Source organism: Canis aureus, chromosome 21 (genome assembly GCF_053574225.1).
Source record: "Canis aureus isolate CA01 chromosome 21, VMU_Caureus_v.1.0, whole genome shotgun sequence".
NCBI classification, from domain to species: domain Eukaryota; kingdom Metazoa; phylum Chordata; class Mammalia; order Carnivora; family Canidae; genus Canis; species Canis aureus.
Genome location: NC_135631.1, coordinates 94,839 through 110,268, shown reverse-complemented (window position 1 = coordinate 110,268; position 15,430 = coordinate 94,839). Strand labels below are relative to the sequence as shown.

The 15,430-nt window shown below is 36.8% G+C and overlaps 1 long non-coding RNA gene across 4 annotated transcripts in view; it reads left to right on the top strand.

Annotated features, from left to right (window-relative positions):
- LOC144292092 (uncharacterized) overlaps positions 1-15,430 on the top strand; it is a 77,665-nt gene that overhangs the window by 37,546 nt on the left and 24,689 nt on the right. The window contains exon 3 of one of the 4 annotated variants that reach the window (XR_013359606.1): positions 874-1,042. The exons of 2 other annotated variants lie outside the window; for them this stretch is intronic. This is a non-coding gene — a long non-coding RNA (uncharacterized LOC144292092). Of the gene's footprint in view, positions 1-873; positions 1,043-9,155; positions 9,720-15,430 lie in introns of those variants that run through there. One more of the 4 variants, XR_013359605.1, reaches the window with a different exon arrangement.

The following is a 15,430-nucleotide window of genomic DNA, read 5'->3' as shown; positions in this document are numbered from 1 at the left end:
AAAAACACAGGTTTCTAATGATGGAATCAGGCACAACTGGATTGCCTTTGTCATGCCACTTAACCTCTATGAAAATTATTTTGTGCGAATGTAGAATTGGATTTATTTCAGATGACTTTTGCTGTATCAGGTCTTGTGGTTTAAATGGCGATTACGAGTACCTTTGGAAAGTTGAATGGTTAAATATGCACATTAGCTCTGGATATTAGTTTATTCATATTTGTTTATCTGCAGCTCTCTCTGTATAAAACATCCTTCTCTTCCTTGTTTGTCTGTTTATTTAATCTCAAGTCCTTGAAGGTGTATTCCCACACTGGTTTGCAGGGGATCTGTTCTGACTTCCAGGTCTCTATTACACGCTCTGTTTTCATGTGCAGTTTCTTGCCCTAACACATGATGCTGTAATTCATCCTTGTCTTGCCTATATCCTCCAGTTGTCTCTGAGCTCTGTGAAGGCAGCAATCTTATTTTTTATTGCTGCATTCTCCATGTCAATCACAGGCATCGTTCTGATACACAGTCAGCCCTCAATAAGTATTAATTTAATGATTACTTATTTATTGATTTTCCAAGTGGTATTTATTTTTCTGAGGGAAATAACCACTTATGTTAAAAAGACTTCACGGTGGGCAGTCTGGGTGGCTCAGCGGTTTAGCACCTGCCTTTGGTCCAGGGCATGATCTTGGAGACCCCAGATCGAGTCCCACGTTGGGCTCCCTGCATGGAGCCTGTTTCTCCCTCTGCCTGTGTCTCTGCCTTTCTTTCTCTCTCTCGGTGTCTCTCGTGAATAAATAAATAAAATCTTTAAAAAACAAAAGACTTCACGGTACAATCATGTGCCTTATTTCTGACTTTATGATATGCTTTTAACAGAGAAATGATGGATTATTTATATAAAACAAAAAAGAACTTGGAATTCCTGTCTTCAGAGAATTTTACACAGAAGGAAACTAAGATCCAGAGAAATTAATAATTTTGTCTGATGTCATGGAGCTTGTTAATGACAGAACCAATATTTCAGAGAGGGAGGCATTGTTCCAAGGTGAATATTTATGGGTTTGAGGTCATCATATGTTAAATTTTGATTTAGCTGTTTGGCTGTAATGCATTGGCTAAGAATTTGACTTCTCCAGTCCTTGGTTTCTTCACCTCTAATTTGAAGAGAGTGTTCAGGAAACAGGGTGAGACAGAATACTGTTCTTGTGATAATTAAATTAACTTGTGAGTACGTTTTGTGCAGTTGTGTAGATGTATACAATAGTAGCCATGACTTCTCAGTCTTATGACTCTTATATAAGAGCTCTTTAAATTATTTATTTTATGTAGCAATCTGGGTTTTTTTTCAGTTTTATTAAGATATAAGTGACACATAACATTGTGTCAGTTTAAGGTGTGCAACATAATGTTTTGATATGGGTATGTATTAAGAAATTATTGCCGCAATAAGTTTAGAGAATTTGTGGTGCTGCCTCTGACTCCAATGGAAAACACTTAATCAAGTTTTTGAATTACTATTATTCCTAGACAAGTAGGTGTGCAAACACTTCTTGTTTTAATGAGATCCCTTGCTATTTATTCAGTGCCCTTGCAAACACCTAAAAAGGAAACAACCACCAATTTGATTTGTATCTGTTCTCTCTCTCCTTCCTATGAATTTAATTTTCCAACCTTCGGATTTTTTTCTAATAAATTTATTTTTTATTGGTGTTCAATTTGCCAACATACAGAATAACACCTAGTACTCATCCCGTCAAGTGCCCCCCTCAGTGCCCGCCACCCAGTCACCCCCAACCCCCACCCTCCTCCCCTTCCACCACCCCTAGTTCATTTCCCAGAGTTATGAGTCTCTCCTGTTCTGTCTCCCTTTCTGATATTTCCTACCCATTTCTTCTCCCTTCCCCTCTATTCCCTTTCACTATTATTTATATTCCCCAAATGAATGAGCCCATATAATGTTTGTCCTTCTCTGATTGACTTATTTCACTCAGCATATTACCCTCCAGTTCCATCCACATCTAAGCAAAAGGCAGGTATTTGTCATTTCTAATGGCTGAGTAATATTCCATTGTATACATAAACCACATCTTCTTTATCCATTCATCTTTCGATGGATACCGAGACTCCTTCCACAGTTTGGCTACTGTGGACAAGGATGCTAGAAACATCAGGGTGCAGGTGTCCCGGTGTTTCGTTGCATCTGTGTCTTTGGGGTAAATCCCCAGCAGGGCAATTGCTGGGTCATAGGGCAGGTCTATTTTTAACTCTTTGAGGAACCTCCACACAGTTTTCCAGAGTGGCTGCACCAGTTCACATTCCCACCAACAGTGCAAGAGGGTTCCATTTTCTCCACATCCTCTCCAACATTTGTGGTTTCCTGCCTTGTTAATTTTCCCCATTCTCACTGGTGTGAGGTGGTATCTCATTGTGGTTTTGATTTGTATTTCCCTGATGGCAAGTGATGCAGAATATTTTCACATGTGCTTGTTGGCCATGTCTATGTCTTCCTCTGTGAGATTTCTCTTCATGTCTTTTGCCCATTTCATGATAGGATTGTTTGTTTCTTTGGTGATGAGTTTAATAAATTCTTTACAGATCTGGGAAACTAGCCCTTTATCTGATAGGTCATTTGCAAATATCTTCTCCCATTCTGTAGGTTGTCTTTTCGTTTTGTTGACTGTATCCTTTGCTGTGCAAAAGCTTCTTATCTGGATGAAGTCCCAATAGTTCATTTTTGCTTTTGTTTCTTTTGCCTTCCTGGATGTATCTTGCAAGAAGTTACTGTGGCCAAGTTCAAAAAGGGTGTTGCCTGTGTTCTCCTCTAGGATTTTGATGGAATCTTATCTCACATTTAGATCTTTCATCCATTTTGAGTTTATCTTTGTGTATGGTGTAAGAGAATGGTCTAGTTTCATTCTTCTGCATGTGGATGTCCAATTTTCCCAGAACCATTTATTGAAGAGACTGTCTTTCTTCCAATGGATAGTCTTTCCTCCTTTATTGAATATTAGTTGACCATAAAGTTCAGAGTCCACTTCTGGGTTCTCTGTTCTGTTCCATTGATCTATGTGTCTGTTTTTGTGCCAGTACCACACTGTCTTGATGACCACAGCTTTGTAGTACAACCTGAAATCTGGCATTGTGATGCCCCAGATATGGTTTTCTTTTTTAGAATTCCCCTGGCTATTCGGGGTCTTTTCTGATTCCACACAAATCTTAAAAGAATTTGTTCTAACTCTCTGAAGAAAGTCCATGGTATTTTGATAGGGATTGCATTAAACGTGTAAATTGCCCTGGGGAACATTGACATTTTCACAATATTAATTCTGCCAATCCATGAGCATGGAATATTTTTCCATCTCTTTGTGTCTTCCTCAATTTCTTTCAGAAGTGTTCTATAGTTTTTAGGGTATAGATCCTTTACCTCTTTGGTGAGGTTTATGCCTAGGTATCTTATGCTTTTGGGTGCAATTGTAAATGGGATTGACTCCTTAATTTCTCTTTCTTCAGTTTCATTGTTAGTATATAGAAATGCCATTGATTTCTGGACATTGATTTTGTATCCTGCCACGCTACCAAATTGCTGTATGAGTTCTAGCAATCTTGGGGTGGAGGCTTTTGTGTTTTCTATGTAGAGTATCATGTCATCGGCAAAGAGGGAGAGTTTGACTTCTTCTTTGCCAATTTGAGTGCCTTTTATTTCTTTTTGTTGCCTGATTGCTGAGGCTAGGACTTCTAGTACTATGTTGAATAGCAGTGGTGAGAGTGGACATCCCTGTCTTGTTCCTGATCTTAGGGGAGAGGTTCCCAGTGCTTCCCCTTTGAGAATGATATTTGCTGTGGGCTTTTCATAGATGGCTTTTAAGATGTCTAGGAAAGTTCCCTCTATCCCTACACTCTGAAGAGTTTTGATCAGGAATGGATGCTGTATTTTGTCAAATGCTTTCTCTGCATCTAATGAGAGGATCTTATGGTTCTTGGTTTTTCTCTTGCTGATGTGATGAATCACATTGAATGTTTTATGAATGTTGAACCAGTCTTGAGTCCTGGGGATAAATCCTACTTGGTCATGGTGAATAATTTTCTTAATGTGCTGTTGGATCCTATTGGCTAGTATCTTGTTGAGAATTTTTGCATCCATGTTCATCAGGGATATTTGTCTATAATTCTCCTTTTTGGTGGGGTCTTTGTCTGGTTTTGGAATTAAGGTGATGCTGGCCTCATAGAACGAATTTGGAAGTACTCCATCTCTTTCTATCTTTCCAAACAGCTTTAGTAGAATAGGTATGATTTCTTCTTTAAACGTTTGATAGAATTACCCTGGGAAGCCATCTGGCCCTGGACTTTTGTGTCTTGGGAGGTTTTTGATGACTGCTTCAATTTCCCTGGTTATTGGCCTTTTCAGGTTTTTTATTTCTTCCTGTTCCAGTTTTGGTAGTTTGTGGCTTTCCAGGAATGCGTCTATTTCTTCTAGATTGCCTAATTTATTGGCGTATAGCTGTTCATAATATGTTTTTAAAATCGTTTGTATTTCCTTGGTGTTGGGAGTGATCTCTCCTTTCTCATTCATGATTTTATTAATTTGAGTCTCCTCTCTCTTCTTTTTAATAAGGTTGGCTAATGATTTATCTTATCTATCTTATTAATTCTCTCAAAGAACCAACTCCTGGTTCTGTTGATCTGTTCCACAGTTCTTCTGGTCTCAATTTCATTGAGTTCTGCTCGAATTTTAATTAACTCTCTTCTTCTGTTGGGTGTAGGATCTATCTGCTGTTTTTTCTCTAGCTCCTTTATGGGTAAGGTTAGCTTTTGTATTTGAGTTCTTTCCAGTTTTTGAATGGATGCTTGTATTGCGATGTATTTCCCCCTTAGGACTGCTTTTGCTCCATCCCAAAGATTTTGAACGGTTGTATCTTCATTCTCATTAGTTTCCATGAATCTTTTTAATTCTTCCTTAATTTCCTGGTTGACCCTTTCATCTTTTAGCAGGATGGTCCTTAACCTCCACGTGTTTGAGGTACTTCCAAACTTCTTGTTGTGATTTAGTTCTAATTTCAAAGCATTATGGTCTGAGAATATGCAGGGGACGATCCTAATCTTTTGGTATCGGTTCAGACCCGATTTGTGACCCAGTATGTGGTCTATTCTGGAGAAAGTTCCATGTGCACTTGAAAAGAATGTGTATTCAGTTGAGTTTGGATGCAAAGTTCTGTAGATATCTGTGAAATCCATCTGGTCCAGTGTATCATTTAAAGCTCTCGTTTCTTTGGAGATGTTGTGCTTAGAAGACCTATCGAGGGTAGAAAGAGCTAGATTGAAGTCACCAAGTAGAAGTGTATTATTATCTAAGTATTTCTTCACTTTGGTTATTAATTGGTTTAAATATTTGGCAGCTCCCACATTCGGGGCATATATATTGAGGATTGTTAAGTCCTCTTGTTGGATAGATCCTTTAAGTATGAGATAGTGTCCCTCTTCATCTCTCACTACAGTCTTCGGGGTAAATTTTATTTTATCTGATATAAGGATGGCTACCCCTGCTTTCTTTTGAGGACCATTTGAATGGTAAATGGTTCTCCAACCTTTTATTTTCAGGCTGTAGGTGTCCTTCTGTCTAAAATGAGTCTCTTGTAGACAGCAAATAGATGGATCCTGCTTTTTTATCCAATCTGAAACCCTGCGCCTTTTGATGGGGTCATTAAGCCCATTCACGTTCAGAGTTACTATTGAAAGATATGAGTTTAGTGTCATGATGATATCTGTTCAGTCCTTGTTTTTGTGGATTTTTGCACTGAACTTCTTCTTAAAGGGGAATTTTAAGAGTCCCCCTTAAAATTTCTTGCAGAGCTGGTTTGGAGGTCACATATTCTTTCAGTTGCTGCCTGTCTTGGAAGCTCTTTATCTCTCCTTCCATTTTGAATGAGAGCCTTGCTGGATAAAGTATTCTTGGTTGCATGTTCTTTTCATTTAGGACCCTGAATATATCCTGCCAGCCCTCTCCTGTCCTGGGGACACTCGCCCCGGCCTCAGCCCGGCTCCTCGCGGGGCCCCTCCCCCTTGGAGGCCTTTTGTTTCTTTATTTCTTTTTCCCCGTCTTCCTACCTGGATAGAAGAGCGAACTCTTCTCACTGCAACATTCCAGCTGGTCTCTCTTTAAATCTCCATGCCTAATCTTTCTAAACTTCTTGTGCCAGCTTCCTCATAAACAAATGAAAATTTTTCTTTAAAAGTTCTTTCAAAAAGCAGTACACCTTTAAAAAAGATCAAATCATTACAGTTTTACACTGATGTGTAGAAACCATTAACAGAAAAATAAGCAAATTATATATATGAAGCTTTGTGCTATCAAAAAGAAAAGAAGAAAGGGCATTGAAAAGTGTGAAGTCTTTTTTTTTTTTTTTTTTTTTTTTTTTTACAAATGGGAACATCTAACATAGGCCAGCATTTTGCACAATTTGATGAGTGTAGATAAGAGAAAATGAAACATAATATTTTGTTCAGTCCATTTACCATTCCACAGTACAGGCTAACCCATTTGTTTTTATATTCTATTAATATTTTATAAAATAAATTTCCGTGGTTACTTTTTATACTTTTTATGTTTTTGTTTTTCTATAAGTTTTTCTCCAAGAATAAAACTTCTTATGTTTAATATTGTTTGTATCACTTTTACATTAGTAAAGAACCTGATTTTGATTAGCTAGCTTCTTTATATTCTATGTTGTAGGAGGAAAATTACACCTTTTAAAAAATGCTCTGTAGATTTAGTAAAAACTGTTTCTCAGCAACTCTTGAGAAATAGCAGCTGAGAGGTCCTAAACATAAATTGAGTGAAATTAAGGCACCTGTAGTCATTTGGCACAGGTAGGCAATTATCACATTAGCTTTTATTTTCCTAGGTAATGGAGTTGGTTTCATAATGCTTTATAATTCCAAATGGAGTACTGTTTGGTCTTCTGAAATCTAAACTTCCAAGATTTAAGACAGTGATGAAAGGCAAATGGTAACTTGGCTGACTTTTTTTTTTTTTTTTGCTTGCCTGACTTCTTAGCTTTTTGTGTAGAGTATGGTGTTTTGTAATGAGAACACAGTAATAAAGAACTTTTATCAAGATTGGCTTTAACTGTTGGTGCAGCTGGAGGATGTGAGATGGAGAGATAAGAGCCCAAGCCTCACATTTAGTGAGTGACACTCAGATTCCTTTAGTGTATCTGGGATTAGGAAGTTCTGAAAGGGTGAAATACTACTGATTTTACTTTCAGAATTTTTGCAAGTGAGTCCACTTGCTTTGGCCTCCAGTTTTATTAGAAGTCATAAAAACGTCAATAATTGCTATTTAATATGATAAAATGAAACTTGAAGCAAGGAATTAATAAAACAATGATGAGCACCTAAAGTAGTGGAAGAGTGATTCACTTGGTAAGAAAATATGGAATTTAATATTAATTTTTACTCTGAAAATTAGAACACTTTATTCTGAATCAGGAAATTCTCATTGTTATGGTTGTTACTACTAAAGTCTGGAACCATGGAGAGTCAGTCTTTTGTGGAGGCTGAATATCATTTTACATGGCCTATCGTTACAAATTGGGAGTGGGGTAATTTTTATAAAGAATAGTATTATGCAATCCTAAAAGCCTGCATCCCAAAAGAAAGCATTCATTTTGTGCTATGCCCAGAGCATTTTCCAGACTCCTGGACAGAGTCTGACCCCATCGGTCTAAAGGAAATAAATAAATACTCATTTGACCAATACTGAAACAGAGCATGACCAAGAGCACATATTTGTTATAAAAGTTCATCCAAGATAACTTCTGCAAAATCTTTTGAAAACATTTAGATGAGAAGCTGCAACTCATTGCATTGAATTCATGCTAAGATCACAAATATGTGTGTGTTATCATTCTCACGTCCTACACACACAGCAGATACTGCTGTTCAGTCTTTATCCACACAACTCTTCAGACAGCCAACTCCAATAAACCATGTAAATTAAAATCTGACTCTGATCCAGTCCGATGAATTTTATGTTGAAACTGGATGGCCCTAGGATCAACTTAATGTAAACTTACTGTTTAATTATCAAATTATCAAAATACTTTGTAGAGTATCACAGTGAAGCATAAAATACCATGTATACCCCTGGAGGAACTTCAAATCTAGGAGGAGAGACAAGACACAGACTATCATCCTGCGAGTTTACTGGCATTTGGGCAAGATGGCCAAGACAAGAGAGTTCAATAAGGAATCTAGTTGAAGGAGAGAGCTGTATGTAAAAGATTTAAGGAGACAAAGAGTAACCTCCAGGGAATTTGGCTTAGGTTAGAGACAAGTAAAGAAGGCCAGATGTAGAGTGGAAGAGGTCGGAGAATTGCTAGGAAGGACTCCAGGGTTAGTGAGCACTGATCCTGAAGAATAGGTGTTTACTCTCTGCTCTTCTCTACATTATCTACTGGATATAGGTATCTGCTAGCCCATGGTAACTCTCTATAGTTAGCAGGATTATTGTAGCCATAATTGCTGCAGTGATTCTATAAGACCTAATATTAGAAGAAGCAAGTTTGGGTTATTTGAACTATCTGTGTTTCTTGTTTTTATGAAGAACAAACAGTGACATCAGATTCATTCTTGAATATGAAGTTTATAAGGTTGAGGGACACTAAGGCATTTTTGTAATATTGAATTGGATATTAGACATAAAATGTACCTTTGTAAAATATGCCTTATACTGAATTAAATATTTGATGGATAGCCTTCATGAATGGGTGGCCTTTCATAATTTAAATGAAGTAAATATTCTTACCATATATTTATAAGAAGAAACTAATAGTTCTTTTTACAATTTGTAGAAATGACTTTTGCCATGGAACTCTTTATGAAGTTATCTTTTAATTTTGTTCTCTACCACATTCTGCTTGTGCTAGCTATATATTTGATAGCCTGGCATAGGCAACCTTATTTCAGCTCTGGGATTAAATTTACTATAAGTAATTATGTTAATTTATGTTAATTTTAAAGATCTAAAATTATTTAATATTTTATCCAAAATTCTATTAATTGTGTGACTATATCAAAGTCAACTTATGTATTTGTTGAAAGTGACTTTTCATAATCCCTATTTGTTGATTGATATTTCAACTAATCTCACATTTTTGTAGAAATGCACAATGTCAAATTGTATGCATCCAGATATAATCTTCAGAAGTGTTTACTTGGATCATTCTGCTTGAAAAGAATGTGAGCTGGTGCAGCCACTCTGGAAAACTGTGTGGAGGTTCCTCAAAGAGTTAAAAATATACCTGCCCTACGACCCAGCAATTGCACTGTTGGGGATTTACCCCAAAGATACAAATGCAATGAAACGCCGGGACACCTGCACCCCGATGTTTATAGCAGCAATGGCCACGATAGCCAAACTGTGGAAGGAGCCTCGGTGTCCAACGAAAGATGAATGGATAAAGAAGATGTGGTTTATGTATACAATGGAATATTACTCAGCTATTAGAAATGACAAATACCCACCATTTGCTTCAACGTGGATGGAACTGGAGGGTATTATGCTGAGTGAAGTAAGTCAGTCGGAGAAGGACAAACATTATATGTTCTCATTCATTTGGGGAATATAAATAATAGTGAAAGGGAATATAAGGAAAGGGAGAAGAAATGTGTGGGAAATATCAGAAAGGGAGACAGAACGTAAAGACTGCTAACTCTGGGAAACGAACTAGGGGTGGTAGAAGGGGAGGAGGGCGGGGGGTGGGAGTGAATGGGTGACGGGCACTGGGGGTTATTCTGTATGTTAGTAAATTGAACACCAATAAAAAATAAAAGAAAATTTTCCCAATATAGCCAAGGTTTCCCTTTTATTTACTTTTAAAATAGTTGAAAACATGAAACACTGGATGACCTGATAAAGTACATTTGAACAAATATCCCACTGGTATCTCAGAGCTTAAGTAGTGTTACCAGGATTGCAGATGGTCAGTCTATAAGACAAAGCCTATCAAATTACTGATTTCTTCTATGGACAGATGGCTAAGGGGCCTTACAGAAGCTCAGTTTTCAAGTTGTAGGGGTGTGTGTGTGTGTGTGTGTGTGTGTGTGTGTGGCCATATTTGTCAGTACAATACTGACCACTAACTCTTGAGTTTTGAGTAAAGAATACCTAACTAAAGCAAAACAAAACAAAAAATTGTAAGGTTGTTGTTTTATGTAAACTGTGATCTAAATTTTCCTATGAAAACCAAAGATAAAAAATAATGAGTACATGAAGTAGCTGAAGGATAATTCAATTGGTAAGTAAATTGGAATTTAATATCAATTTTTACTCTTTGAAAATTGGAGAAATGTATTCTTCATTAGCAAAAGGATAGTTTAGAATTTAAAATAATTATTTATATCTTTCCATTTATAAGATTCTACATTACTCCTTTTTATAATCTCTATCTTTAAAAAAATACAATTTTTTATTCAATTTGAGCTCATATTTTCTGAGAAATAAATGGAAGACTTTCAAGGAATTGTTAGTTGCAGAACAGCATTTCAATTAGTTGTGCTCCTTTGCTGTACCTATGTAGGATACAATCATTTCATTAGCTCCTGCAGCTAGTGAATCTTCTGGAAAGACTCCAGGTCAAAAATAACTGTTTAACTTTTAAAATTAGTATGTCATCTGACATATCTCAATCATTTATCAAGATGAGATATTGTGTCCTTTGTTTCTTCTGACCTAAGATGTGGTGAGTAAACAACAAATTTCCGACCTAATTTCTGATGGAACCTTTCTCAGGGAAAAAAATATTTTGAGAAGAAAATGATGAAGTCTAGATGTGGGTAAACCAACTATCTCCTCTGGAGATTGAAGACAGTCACATTTGGCAGGGAACACTCAGTCAACTGATCAGGCAATTGACAAAGCAGGAAAAGTGCATCTGGTGCATTATTAAGTATCAAGATGATGAACATAGGTCATAATTAAGCTTGTACTTAACAACTCATTGACTTGAGTAATAATAACAATGACTTTATAAAAGCACCTTCCTATCTTTTTTCTCATTGTCCTCGCAAAGAAATTTAACAATGTCTGTGTTGTCATTATCAGGAAAATATGTCAGGCTTCTCCTTAATTAAAGCCTTCCCTGTAGTCTTCACATTAAAATTTTTATGTTTTCCATTTTTAAAAATTATTTCAGTTGCTCTTTGGAGACAAATCACTGTATAAATCCTCACATACAAATAAATAAGTCAACCTATTACATGTTGTAAGACAGTTACTTCATATATATATGTCTGTACATAAGAGGCAAAAAATTATTAGAGAAATTTCATATGAATGCTATATTTTGATGGATGGAAACACTAAAATGAATTACGTAATAGAAATAACATACACAGTATTCTGTAAAATCTGTATTACATCATCATATATCTTTGCATGAAGATTGAGTGATTGTATGTCTCACCTGTCAGATGAAAGAAGAGAGAGGAATGTACTGATAATTAGAAATAATATTTTACTAGTATTCCTAATTTATTAAAAGAGAGGGTAAGATTTGAGTTAAGGTTAAATAATAAGGAATTAGAATTCCATATTCAATGGAAATAAAATGTATAAGTCTGATTAAATAAGAAACCAATATACATTAGAAAAAAAAATAGCTGACAGAGGGTGATTTTAATATGGCAATTAGTCCCTGACCAAATGGACAATAAAAAATTGGGTTCTGTGAATTTCACTGTATGTAAATTTCACATGATTTTTCAGGGAAAAGCTTTTTTTTTAAGATTTATTTATTTATTCATGAGAGACAGAGAGAGAGAGAAGCAGAGACACAGGCAGAGGGAGAAGCAGGCTCCATGTAGGGAACTTGATGTGGAACTCGATCCTGGGGTCTCCAGGATCATGCCCTGGGCCAAAGGCAGGTGCTAAACCACTGAGCCACCCAGGGATCCCCCGAGAAAATTTTTTAAAAAAGATTTTATTTACTTATTTGACACAGAGACAGAGCACAAATTGGGGGAGCGGTAAGCAGGGGGAGAGGGAGAAACAGGTTCCCCACTGAGCAGAGAGCCTGATGTGGGGCTCCATTCCAGGGTCTTGGGATCATGACCTGAGCCAAAGGCAGATGCTTAACCAACTGAGCCACCCAGGGAAAAGTTTTTGATCTATACCACAAATCAAGCATTGGACAGCAGACACATCAGAGTTGTGGACCTCACATTTCTGAACAATTTAGTAAGCCCACAAATCCATAGTTATTAATATTGTTATTTTTTCCCATTATCGTTGTTACTGTTTAGTTGAAATTTCAATATAACTGCCCTTTCTGTAGTCAAGTAATTTATTTGTCTGGAACAATGCCAGTCTAGTGAAGCATGTGATGCATATTAAGATCTACTTCTCTGATTATCCCTAGTCCTCATACAGTGAGAGCAGGTGTTGGGAAGAGTACCAGTTTTACTCATTCTAGAGTCTCTATCTTCACCAAGATTCAAGAGAGCTGTTAAGAGAAATGCATTTGTCTAGACAGAGAGGGAAAACTATTCACTATCATTTCCATTTCTAACTTCTTCTTTTGATTAAAAAAAAAAACTCCACCATCGTAGGAAAATTTTACTGATAAGAAGCCCCAGAAGATCCTCAAATATGTGAAATGGGGCCTTTTCATTTAAGTATGATGGACTTGGGGGATTCCTGGGTGGCTCAGCGGTTTAGCGCCACCTTCAGCCCAGGGCCTGATCCTGGAGACCTGGGATCGAGCCCCACGTCTGGCTCCCTGCATGGAGCCTGCTTCTCCTTCTGCCTGTGTCTCTGCCTCTCTCTTTCTCTCTGTGTGTCTATCATGAATAAATAAATAAAATCTTTAAAAAAAAAAAAAAAGTATGATGGACTTGGATGAAGATATGAATGCGAAGGGTGAAGCTTGAATATTCTTCTGTCTCACAACATTTATATCTTGCTATCCACAGCATATGCTTGTCTATGTATATGATACAGGTTAAGAGCAAGGACTTTGGTAAAAGGTCTGGGTTTGAATAAAAGCCCAGGGCCAGATGGCTTCACAGGCAAATTCTATCAAACATTAAAGACTTAATACCTGTTCTTCTCAAACTGTTCCAAAAAAGAAAGGAAGAAAAGCTTCCAAGTTCATTTTATGAGGCCATTATTAACCTACTACCAAAACCAGATAAAGACACTACCAAAAAAAAAAAAAAAAAAAAAAAAAAAGAAAGAAAAAGAAAAAGAAAGAGAACTACAGGCCATTCATTTTTTCTGATGAATATAGATGCCAAAATCCTTAACAAAATATTAGCAAACAGAATCCAACAATACATTAAAAAATCATTCACCATTATCAAGTAGGATATTATTCCTGGGATGCAGTGGTGGTTTAATATTCACATATCAATCAATACCATACATCACATCAATAAAAGAAAGGATAAAACCTATGTATTAATTTCAGTAGAGGGCAGCCTGGGTGGCTCAGCAGTTTAGCGCTGCCTTCAGCCCAGGGCATGATGCTGGAGACCTGGGGTCGAGTCGCATGTCAGGCTCCTTGCATGGAGCCTGCTTCTCCCTCTGCCTGTGCCTCTGCATCTCTCTCTCTCTGTGTCTGTCATGAATGAATGAATGAATAAATAAATAAATAAATAAATAAATAAATAAATAAATAAATAAATAAAAATCTTTAAAAAAGTAATAGGGCAGCCCGGGTGGCTCAGCGGTTTAGAGCTACCTTCAGCCTAAGGCGTGGTCCTAAAGACCCAGGATCAAGTCCCACGTTGGGCTCCCTGCATGGAGCCCGCTTCTCCCTCTGCCTGTCTCTCTGCCTCTCTCTTTCTCTCTGTGTCTCTCATAAATAAATAAATAAAAATCTTAAAAAAATAATAATAATAATGTCAGTAGATGCAATGTGTTTGACAGTACAACATACATTCATGATAAAAACCCTCAAAAAAGTAGGTACAGAGAGAACATTCTTCTCTCACAGTTTGCTGATTTCTTTAGTGGATTACTTGGATTAATTTCTCTTTATTTTTTGCATATGTGTTGCCAGTTTTTGATTTGTGGTTACCATCAGGTTTACGTATAACATCTTATGCAAAAAGCAGTCTATATTAAGTTGATGGTCCCCTTAAGTTTGAATCCATTCTAAAAGCACTTAATTTTTACTCTCTCCAAAACATTTAATGTGTATGGTGACATACTTTACATCTTTTTATTTCATGAATCCCTTGACTAGTTTTTGTAGACTCACTGCTTTTTGCTTCTTACTTTTCTTACTCCTGCTTATGGTCTTTCTTTTTCACTCAAAGCCTCCCCTTTAACATTCCTTGTAAGGTTGGTTTAGCTGTGATGAATTCCCTTAACTTTTGTTTGGGAAACGATTTCTCTCTTTTTATTCTGAATGATAACCTTGTTGGTTAGAATATTCGTGGTTGCAGATGTTTTTTTCAGCACTTAATATATATATTGTCACTCCCTTCTGGACCACAAAATTTTTGTTAAAATCAGCTTCTAGTGTTATGGGGTTTCCCTTGTTTGTGACTATTTTCTTTTCTCTTGCTGCTTTTAAAATTCTTTTTCCCACTACATTTTGCCGTTTTTAATTGCTGTGTGTCTGGTGTGGACCTCCTTGGGTTGATTTTGTTGGGGGTGCTCTGTACCTCTTAAATCTGGATTTCTGTTTCCTTCCTCAGATTTGGGAAGCCTTCAGCTATTATATCTTCAAATACATTTTCTACCCCCTTTTCTCTTTCTTCTGCGATTCCTATTATGCAAATATTATTATGCTTGATGGTGTTGTGAGTTCCCTAAATCTATTTTCATTTTTTTATTATTTTTTTCTCCCTCTTATTCAGCTCGATTGCTTTCTGTTACTCTGCCTGCCAGGTCACTGACCTCATTCTTCTGCTTCCTTGAGTTCTGTTTCCTCTCTTCTATCCAATGTGTTTTTAACTTCAGTTATTGAGTTCTCCATCTCTGACTGGTTCTTTTTTATGTTCTCTCTTTGCTGAGTGTCCCATGGAGGTTCTCCACTCTTTTCTCAAATTTAGTGAGTGTCTCTATGACTATTACTTTAAATTCTCTACCAGGCATATTATCTGCATTTCATTTAGCTCTCTTGTTTTGATACTGTACTGTTCTTTTATTTGGGACATATTCCTCTATCTCCTTATTTTATCTAATTCTCTGTGTCTGATTCTGTGTGTTTGGAATGTCAGCTACATATCCTGCTCTTAACGATAGTGACCTTTTGAAAAAGAGGTCCTGTTGTGCCTTGCAATGCAGTGTCCCCTGTTCCCCAGAACTTGATGCTTCACAAGTGTCTCCTATGTGGGTTGTCTGTGCCCTACTATTGTGGCTCACTTGTATTTGTCTTTAGTCCAGTCATCTGCAATGGTTCTCTTTGCCTGTTGTGGCTAGGCT